General features: G+C 38.2%; 1 pseudogene; it reads left to right on the top strand.

Annotated features, from left to right (window-relative positions):
* Nucleotides 1–5,019: 5,019 nt before the first annotated feature.
* On the top strand, nt 5,020–5,651 carry LOC101562522 (annotated as a pseudogene).
* Nucleotides 5,652–9,255: the final 3,604 nt, after the last annotated feature.

Raw genomic sequence — 9,255 nt, 5'->3', positions numbered from 1 at the left:
CCTGCCCATTTCTTGACTGAGTCCTTAATTTTAGGTTGTTTAATTTTTTTTTTTTAGTTCTTTGCAAATTCCAGGGGTCGGGGAGATAGCTCAGTGGAATAAGCGCTTCCCTGGCAAGCGCAAGGGTCTGAGTTCATCCCCAGTTAAAAAAAAAAAAAAAAAAAAAAAATTGCATATTCCAGATATTAGTCGTCTGTTGAGAAGTAGCTGGCACATTTTCTTTCCCAGTCTATAGGTTGTATCTTCATTGATTATTTTCTTGTCAGAAGCTTTCTAATGCTGGACATGGAGGCACATGCCTGTAATCCCAAAACTTGGGTGGCTGAGACAGGAGGATCACTGAAATTTAGAGGCCAGCCTCAGCTACAAAGTACATTCAAGACCAGTCTGAACTGCATAGTGAAACGTGTTTCATTAAAAACAAAACAAAACAAACAAAAAAAAAAAAAACCTGTTTCACAAAGAAAACAAAAGCTTTTTATTATTTTTTTATTGTTTATTCTTTTGGCAGAACTGGGGATTGAACGCAAGCCCTTGCACTTGCCAGGCAAGTACTTATTCTACTGAGCTATCGCCCCAACCCCACAAAAGCTTTATAGGGGGGAAAAAAGCTTTTCAGTCTGATATAATCCCATTTGTTGATTCTTGCTGTTACTATTTCTCATGTGATTGAAATCCAGCATTGCAGTGCCTCCTATTTTGCTTTTATTGGCCAAAATTGTTTTTGCTATCCTGGGTCTTTTCTGGCTCTATATGAATTTTAGAATTGTTTTGTTTAGATCTGTCATGTATGCTGCTGGTATTTTGATTGGGACTGTATTCAATCTGTTTAACAGTTTTGGGAGTATGGCCATTTTGACAACATTGATTCTGCTTATCCAGGAATAGGGAACATCTTTCCATTTTTCTGATGTCCTCTTCAACCTCCTTCAGCGTAATGTAATTTTTTAAGTGCATTTAGTACTTTATTTATTTATTTAATGTATTTGGCACAGGGTCTCACTACGCAGCTCAGACTGGTAGTGATCCACCTGTTTTCAGCCTCCGCAGTACTGGGATTCCAGGCATGCACCACCACATCCAGACGTGGTCTCTGGTTCAGCGTGCTCCGGGATGGGGCCAGCGCCACATGTGGTGATGGTGGAAAATCCATCCATCTTGCACTTGCCTAAGCAGACACTTAGTTTGGTAATTTATTTTCTAGAGATCCCTGCCTCAGCCTCCTGAGTGCTAGGATTATAGGCATGTCCCAACACATTTGGCTACATTTATTTATTTATTTATTTATTTATTTATTTATTTTAGCACAGGTTCTACAGGGTCTAACTACACAGATTGGATTCATAGTGATCCTCCTGTTTTCAGTCTCCCAAGCACTGGGATTACAGGCGCACGCCACCACAGCCAGTCTCATTCACCATCTTGGCACATCCCAGGGGCAGGACCACCAGAGCTTGTGGTATAGGGGATCAAACCTCGGTCCCTGCGCTCTGCCTAAGCAGACACTTTAGTCCACTGAGCTATCTGGCCTTCCTCTGGCTACTTCTTTGATTAAATTAATTCCTAGGTATTTCATTTTTCTTGAAACTACTATGAATGGTGTTGTTCTCATCAGTTCTTTCTCATCCCATTTATTGTTGGTGTATACAAATGCTAATGGTTTTTCTGAGTTGATCTTGTATCCTGCTACTTTGCTGAAGTTTGTTATTAATTCTAAGAGGTATTTTAGGGTCTTCAATGTAGTGTATCATATCATCTACAAATAATATTAACTTGAATTTTTGCTTTCTTATATGTACCCTTTCATTTCTTTCTCTTGCCTAATGGCTCTCGCTAATGTTTCAAGTACTATGCTGAATAGAAGAGATGATGATGGACATCTCTGTATTTTCCAGATTGTAGGGAGAGTGATTTTAATTTTTTCACATTTAACATGATTCTAGCTATTTATTTATCATAAATGCTATTATTTTATTCTTTCTAAAGAAATATCTACACAAAAATCTAATACAGTCTAACAATGATAAACATATATGCAGAAATATTTTAATGAGAAATACATGGAAAAATAGCCTCTTCATGCACCCTAAATTCTACTTAGCTTTTTAAAAGACTACAACAATCAGTGGCAACTGTTTTATCTGAGACTTCTCAAATAAACTATTTTTTCTCATAGTTTTGGCAGGCATTTTGAGTATCTCAATTGAATGTCAAAGCAATATCAAATAAGGCCATGGATATAATTCCAATCCTAAATTATAGCTGGAGGGTAGGGGAGATAATTTGGCAGCCTAAGCACCTGCCTGGCAAGAGCAAGGACCTGATCCCCGATACTGCATGCTGTGCTGGTCCTGGAACCGAGCATGGTAGCACACAACTGTAATCCCAATGCTGGGGAGGCTGAGACAAGAGGATCATTGTGAGTTCAAGCTATGTAGTGAGACCCTGTACCAAATAAATAAATAAATAAATAAATAAATAAATAATTTTTTAAAAATTATAGTTGGGGGCTGGGGAGATGGCTCAGTGGAATAAGCGCTTCCCTGGCAAGCGCAAGGGCCTGAGTTCAATCCATGGTTCCGCAAAAAAAAAAAAAAAAAAAAAAAAAAAAAAAAATTATAGTTGGAAGGACATGTACCTATTACCTAAGAAACTCATGTACTACAATAGGCATAGAGCTGGTAGTTGAACTCTATGCCCTACTACTGCTGAGCTGTGTGACTTTGAGAAGTTCACGCGACTTCTCTGGGCTTCAGTTGCTTTTTCTGAAAAATAAAGATGTTCTGTTTTAACATTTTGCCTTTTATTATTATTATTCATTTTAATGAGAAAAAAGATAAAATAGCAATGAAACAATTTCAAAACAGGTTAGTAGGATGGTTACAATAATTAATACATTGCATATTGTCTTCATAGTAGCTATTCAGAGGACAAGATGTAGACGTGATATCTTATCTAAACAATACTAGTACAAACTTTTTTTCTCAATGAACTAAGAGAAAGTAGCTGTATATCTATCCTAACTCTCTTGTGTATACATGTATATTTTTTTCTCTTTTTATTTCACAACAGAACGGTCCTTTATTTACACTTTTGTAAAGTTAGTAACACAGGACACTAGGTTGCCTAGCAACTGATAGCTTACTTTAACCAGGCAAGATGTTCATCTCACGAGTAAGGTAGCTACCCCCACCTACACGTTTGATGATTTCCTAGCTTCATAGCTCCTTTTTTCATTTTGTTTTATCAGAGATGGGTGTTCTACTGCAGTTAGAGAAGATGTATTTGGGAAAATCTTTAAAGGACCTTTTCATACTTGAAGCCAGTCTAAAGATTGTAGGCACTTGGATTCAGCAAAATAACCCAATATAGTCCAGTAGTCCATAATAGTAGTGGGTTATCAGCAGAATTGGCAATTGTCAGAATTTGTTGACTTGAGCCTTTTTTTTTTTTTTTTAGGTGGGTTTCACTATGTAACCCAGGCTGGCCTCAAACTCATAGTGACCCTCCTACCTCAGCCTCCCAAGTGCCGGGATTACAGGCATGTGCCATTATGCCAGCCATTCTCCTATTCTATGAACTAGTTATACAGACCACAAAAGGGCCGCGGCTACTGCGATGGCTACTGTTCTACTGAAATGGCTCAGTAGAATAAGTGCTTCCCTGGCAAGCACAAGGGCCTGAGTTCAATCCCAGGTTCTGAAAAAGAAAAAAAAAAAAAAAAAAAAAAAAAACACCAAAAAAACAAAAAACAAATAAACCACAAAAGAAGACCAATTTACAAGCATCACATCTTATCTTTGAATCATGTAAAGAGTAGGAAAGAATAAATCCCCCAGCCCTGCTGTCTCCTTACCCTGCACCCACTCTGCTACAAATTATCCTTTAGTGGTTTACAACTGGTTTAACACAGCACACAATAAAAATTCTACTGAGAAATGGCCTTGGTGGATAGACTAAAGAGTTTCTATAGCAGGACTATAAACTTCATATATTTATATTTGTAAAATTTGTGTGATTTTTTAAAATCCTGGCCATGATAACTTTGTTCTCCTAAATCAGTGGTGGCACACCTGTGGCACACGTGTTATCAGTCTTTCTTTGAAGACAAAAGATGTTAAGGAATGAGTTGTTTTTTCTAAAATAAAACCTCAGTATTCAGGTTTAATTGTAATGTTGACATTTTGTGACAAATAAGATTTTGGGTTGCAGTTTGGGCACTGGTCTCTAGAAGGCTTGCCATTACTGCCCTAAACTACATTCAACCTCCAATCCAAAATAACTATATGCTTGCTTTACATTTCACATGTTCATGCCATCCTATACCATGTATTTCTTATTGTACTTGTAAAATGATAACATATGGGAAGTTAAATTTCAGAGCATGCTCTACTATATCTATCTATCTATCTATCTATCTATCTATCTATCTATCTATCTATAAAACTAAGATGTACTCATATGATTGGATGTCAAAGCAGAGTTACTGGTCCTATCAGTTTTGGCCAGTTAGCCTTGAGTAGGGTTGAGCCTAATGAAAGGAATAAAAATAGCTTCTGTAGAATTATCTCATCAACAAATTTCTACATCAATCTTACCTTTTTACAAAAGAACAAATAATTTAGTTTTAGTAATTTTATTTCCTCCTGCTGATAAAATAATTTCTCCCCAACTAGAGTTGTATTCCCATATATTTTATTTTTGACAGTTATAAAAGTATATATAGCTCTTAGATTGCACCTTTTATTTTAACTTATACAATTTCTACTCTCTAGTAAATATGTTCTTTATGTAGCTTATTTATTTTTACTAGAACTGCTTTCATAACAGTTATTCAAACTTATAACCACTTTACACTGCCAGTTTGGCATTTAAAAGAGAAAGTTGGGGGCCAGAGAGATAGCTCAGTAGAATAAGTGCTTGCCTAGCAAGCGCAAGGCCCTGAGTTCAATTCCTAGTACTGCAAAAAAAAAAAAAAAAAAAAGATAAATAAAAATTTTTTTAAAAAGAGAAAAGTGGCTTTTCCGCCCGCTCCCCCCTCCCCCCGAGCGCCGCTCCGGCTGCACCGCGCTCGCTCTGAGCTCCGGGCTCCTGCTAAGCTTGCGCAGCCGCCACCTCCCTCAGCCACCATCATGATTATCTACCGGGACCTCATCAGCCACGATGAGATGTTCTCCGACATTTACAAGATCCGGGAGATCGCGGACGGGCTGTGCCTGGAGGTGGAGGGCAAGATGGTCAGTAGAACAGAGGGTGCCATTGACGACGCGCTCATTGGTGGCAATGCCTCCGCTGAAGGCCCAGAGGGCGAAGGCACCGAAAGCACAGTAGTCACTGGTGTAGATATTATAATGAACCATCACTTGCAGAAAACCAGCTTCACAAAAGAGGCCTACAGGAAGTACATCAAAGATTATATGAAATCAATTAAAGGCAAACTTGAAGAACAAAGACCAGAAAGAGTAAAACCGTTTATGACGGGGGCTGCAGAGCAAATCAAGCACATCCTTGCTAATTTCAAAAACTATCAGTTCTTTATTGGTGCAAACATGAATCCAGATGGCATGGTTGCTCTCCTGGACTACCGTGAGGATGGTGTGACCCCATTTATGATTTTCTTTAAGGATGGTTTAGAAATGGAAAAATGTTAATGGATTCGATGGTAACCTTGGATCTATCACTTGTCATAACTGGCTGCTGCTTGTCATCTACACAACACCAGGATTTTAGACAAATGGGACTGGTGTCATCTTGAACGCTTCGTTTATTTTGACCGTGATTTATTTGGAGTGGAGGCATTGTTTTTAGGGAAAAAACACGTCATGTAGGTTGTCTAAAAATAAAGTGCATTTAAACTCATTTGAGAGAATGCCTCTTAGTTTAATACATATCAAACTAAGTCCATTGGTAGTGTTCATGGAGAAGATAGAACCTGGTCAGAGACCACTGCTAAAAAGCATAAGACTGCCTGCAAATAACTTCTGCAGTGGAACTACTTCTGAGACTGGAATATAAAACAAGAATCAAAGTTTTAATTCTGAGTTGCAGAGAAGGGAAAGAGACTATGTTCATAGCAGTGCCAACATTTGAAGTGGAGCCTTACATATTTCATCACCTACAATGGAAGTAGTTAACCCTGGAAGAGATTACCAAAAGAATAAAAAGACTTAACTCAGTTGGAAAAAAAAAAAAAGAGAGAGAGAGAAAAGTGACACAAACAAAAAGTGTTGCTATAAACAAATGGAAAGTAAAGGTGATTTTTATTTTTTATTTTTTTTAAATTTTATTCATTTATTTGTGTGTGTGTGTGTGTGTGTGTGTGTGTGTGTGGCCAGCTCAGCCCACCAGGGGGCAGGCTGGCTGGCATGTGGTGCTGGGGGATTGAACCGCAGTCCCTGTGCTTTGCTAAGCTTGTTCTAAGTAGGTGCTTTAGACCACTGAGCCATCTCACCAGCCCCTGAAGGTGATTTTTAAAATGACTAGGAACTTCTGTTGTGTTTTATTGCTTAATCTTTATAATATGTAAGTAAGCACACAGTGCCAACATTTTATGGCAGAAATACCCTGGACCTAGAATCTGGGACACGTGTTGGTTTTGCTTTGACAGTATCATTAACATCTCCTCTGGATGAGACTCTTCTTCCCTCTCCCTCCCCCATGCTCTCTCTAAATCAAAAGATACCATTATCTGGTATCAGGTACAGTAATTTTCTAAAATATGAACAAATTACTCCATCCATATCCACAAAAAAACTCATTTCTAGAACTTCTTCCTGGAGGACTTATAGGACTTACTATATTCCCTCTATTTTCTTACCACTCTGATGCAATTCTCTGCCAAAATTTGGTACTTATACTTCACAGCTTTCCATGTAAATGTGTACAAAGATGTGGTTATATTTAGTATTTTGGTCAAAGACCTATATTTTTTTCATGTTGTATTTTCTACTAACATTGCTATATTTTTTAATGTTTTCCACATCATAATTTTAAGTGTCAGTACAGCATTTCATTCTATAACCAAACTGTCCTTCTTCCTACCTTGCCTTCCCTTTTGTCTTTACCATATTAAAATTCCTACATATTAGCTTATCTCTTAGACTATCTCCATCTAGAGATTCACATGATGTTGGGTATTCTAAATAGTCCTAAATTATTCTAAGAAGCTCTCAATGATTTTACTACTTTTTTATTTTTTATTTATTTTTTTAAATTTATTTATTTATTTTGTGTGTGTGTGTGGCCAGTTCAGCCCACCAGGGGGCGGGGCTGGCTGGCATGTGGTGCTGGGGGATCGAACCGTGGTCCCTGTGCTTTGCTAAGCTTTTTCTAAGTAGGTGCTTTAGACCACTGAGCCATCTCACCAGCCCCAATGATTTTACTATTTTTTTAAAGGAAAGAGCATCTCAAATTTCCATTCGTGTTGGAACAAAATATTCTAACAGAGAATCACTTAGGGACTGAATTTTTGTAACAGCTAAACCACAAACCATGACGGGGTCCCACCCAGCCCAGATTCCTCCCATAGCTGCTGGAGGCTGGCAACAGGCCCTCACAGGCATGGCTTTCTGTGTAGCAGGAGACTGGGATTCATTTTTCAGTCCATTTCTCTATTTGTTGGGTGTAATTCAATTCAAGCATTTATATTAACACAAAGATTGAATTATGTTTTGCATATTTTGGTAAATTGTCAACTGTCATTGCAAAATCAAAGTTAGAAAACTGTTATGAGAGATTTGCTCAGAGAAAGATTATAACTTGAATTGAACATTAGTGAAAAGTTTGGAATTCCATTTTCCTGCTCTTAAAAAATCTATCTATCCATGTATCTATTTATCTGTCTGTCTGTCTGTCTGTCTGTCTGTCTGTCTGTCTATTTAGTACAGGGTCTCAATTTATAGCTTGGACTTTGTTATGTACATATACCATGTTTTCTTTACCTTCATCGAAAAAACTTTTTAAAAATGAAGCAATAGGCTTTTCAGAAGTTTGATACTGAGAGAAGAGGGCTGGCCAGATAGCTCAGGGGATTAAAGCACCTGCTTAGGCAGATGCAGGGACCAAGGGTTTCATCCCCAGCCTGCCATGCCAGCCCCCCCCCCCAGGGGGGGCACTGAGAGGGCAGTTAAGACTGGGTGTGGTAATGCATGCCTGCAATCTCAGCTCTTGGGAGGCTGAATAACAGGAAGGATCACCATAAGTCTGTGTGTAATGAGGCCCTGTAGACCCTGTACTAAATACATAAAATAAACAAATAAGATACTAAGAGAAGACAATGAAGTTCTGGATTCCAGTTCACAACATACGGAGAGTGGATCCAGCAAGAGAACAATAGTTTTCATGAAATAAAGAGACAGAGGCAACATTCAGGAAGGCTGGAGAAATGTTTTCATTGCAGAGAAAGCTGAGAAATAGTATCATGATGGAGACTACCATGAATGAGCTACAAATCCATAGATTGGATTTCTCTATTTGAAGTCTGAGTCTGACTAGGCCTATGTGCCTTGCCTGAGAAGCCAGCAGTCAGCATGTGGAAACAACTCCTTATGCCACTGGTATCAGTAGAGGTCTCTATGACCGTGATGCTGTGACATCTCAGAAGGCAAGATAGCATTTCAGCTAAGGATTCTCTTTCACACAAAATTTTATACAAGTAACTATTAACCCATGGGGAAAAAGTTTCCCATTAATCAATTGCATAACTCTTTGTCTTTTACTAGACCATGCTCACGTCATTGCCCTCCACCTCTCTGCTCCCAGATCTCTCTCTATATGCCCTGGAAAAGCTGTGTGCATTCAATAAAGAGTGAAAAGTTCAGAGATTCTTGGTCTTGACATGATAAGAGCTCAGAGACCTCTAAGTCCATTTGCATTCTAAATTATTGTCTCTGTCTCTTTTATTCTTTGCCCAGGTGATAGGGGACCTGATCAGCCCCGGTAGTACTGTATAAAAATGTGTGAACCACTGGCTCTTATTTAACAAATTATAGCATAATTTATAAATATATACATGAATACATACATATGTATATGTTGCATTAATAATACCTTTGATCAAGTGAATTCTGACATGCTTTCTGGAATAGGAGATAAAAGCAAGGATTATAATCTCAGTTCATATTTGTCATACATGTGAATGTCACTCATATGTTTGAATAAGATGATTTTTTGGTTGCTACAAAATCTGTCATTTAAAGGAGCTGGGTATTTAGCTCAGCAGCACAAGTGTTTGTCTGGCAAGTGCAAAGTCCTGAG

This window comes from Octodon degus, unplaced genomic scaffold (assembly GCF_000260255.1).
Source record: "Octodon degus isolate 3935 unplaced genomic scaffold, OctDeg1.0 scaffold00133, whole genome shotgun sequence".
Taxonomy (NCBI): domain Eukaryota; kingdom Metazoa; phylum Chordata; class Mammalia; order Rodentia; family Octodontidae; genus Octodon; species Octodon degus.
Note: the sequence above shows the minus strand (reverse complement) of the source record. Positions and strands in the feature narration are given on the sequence as shown.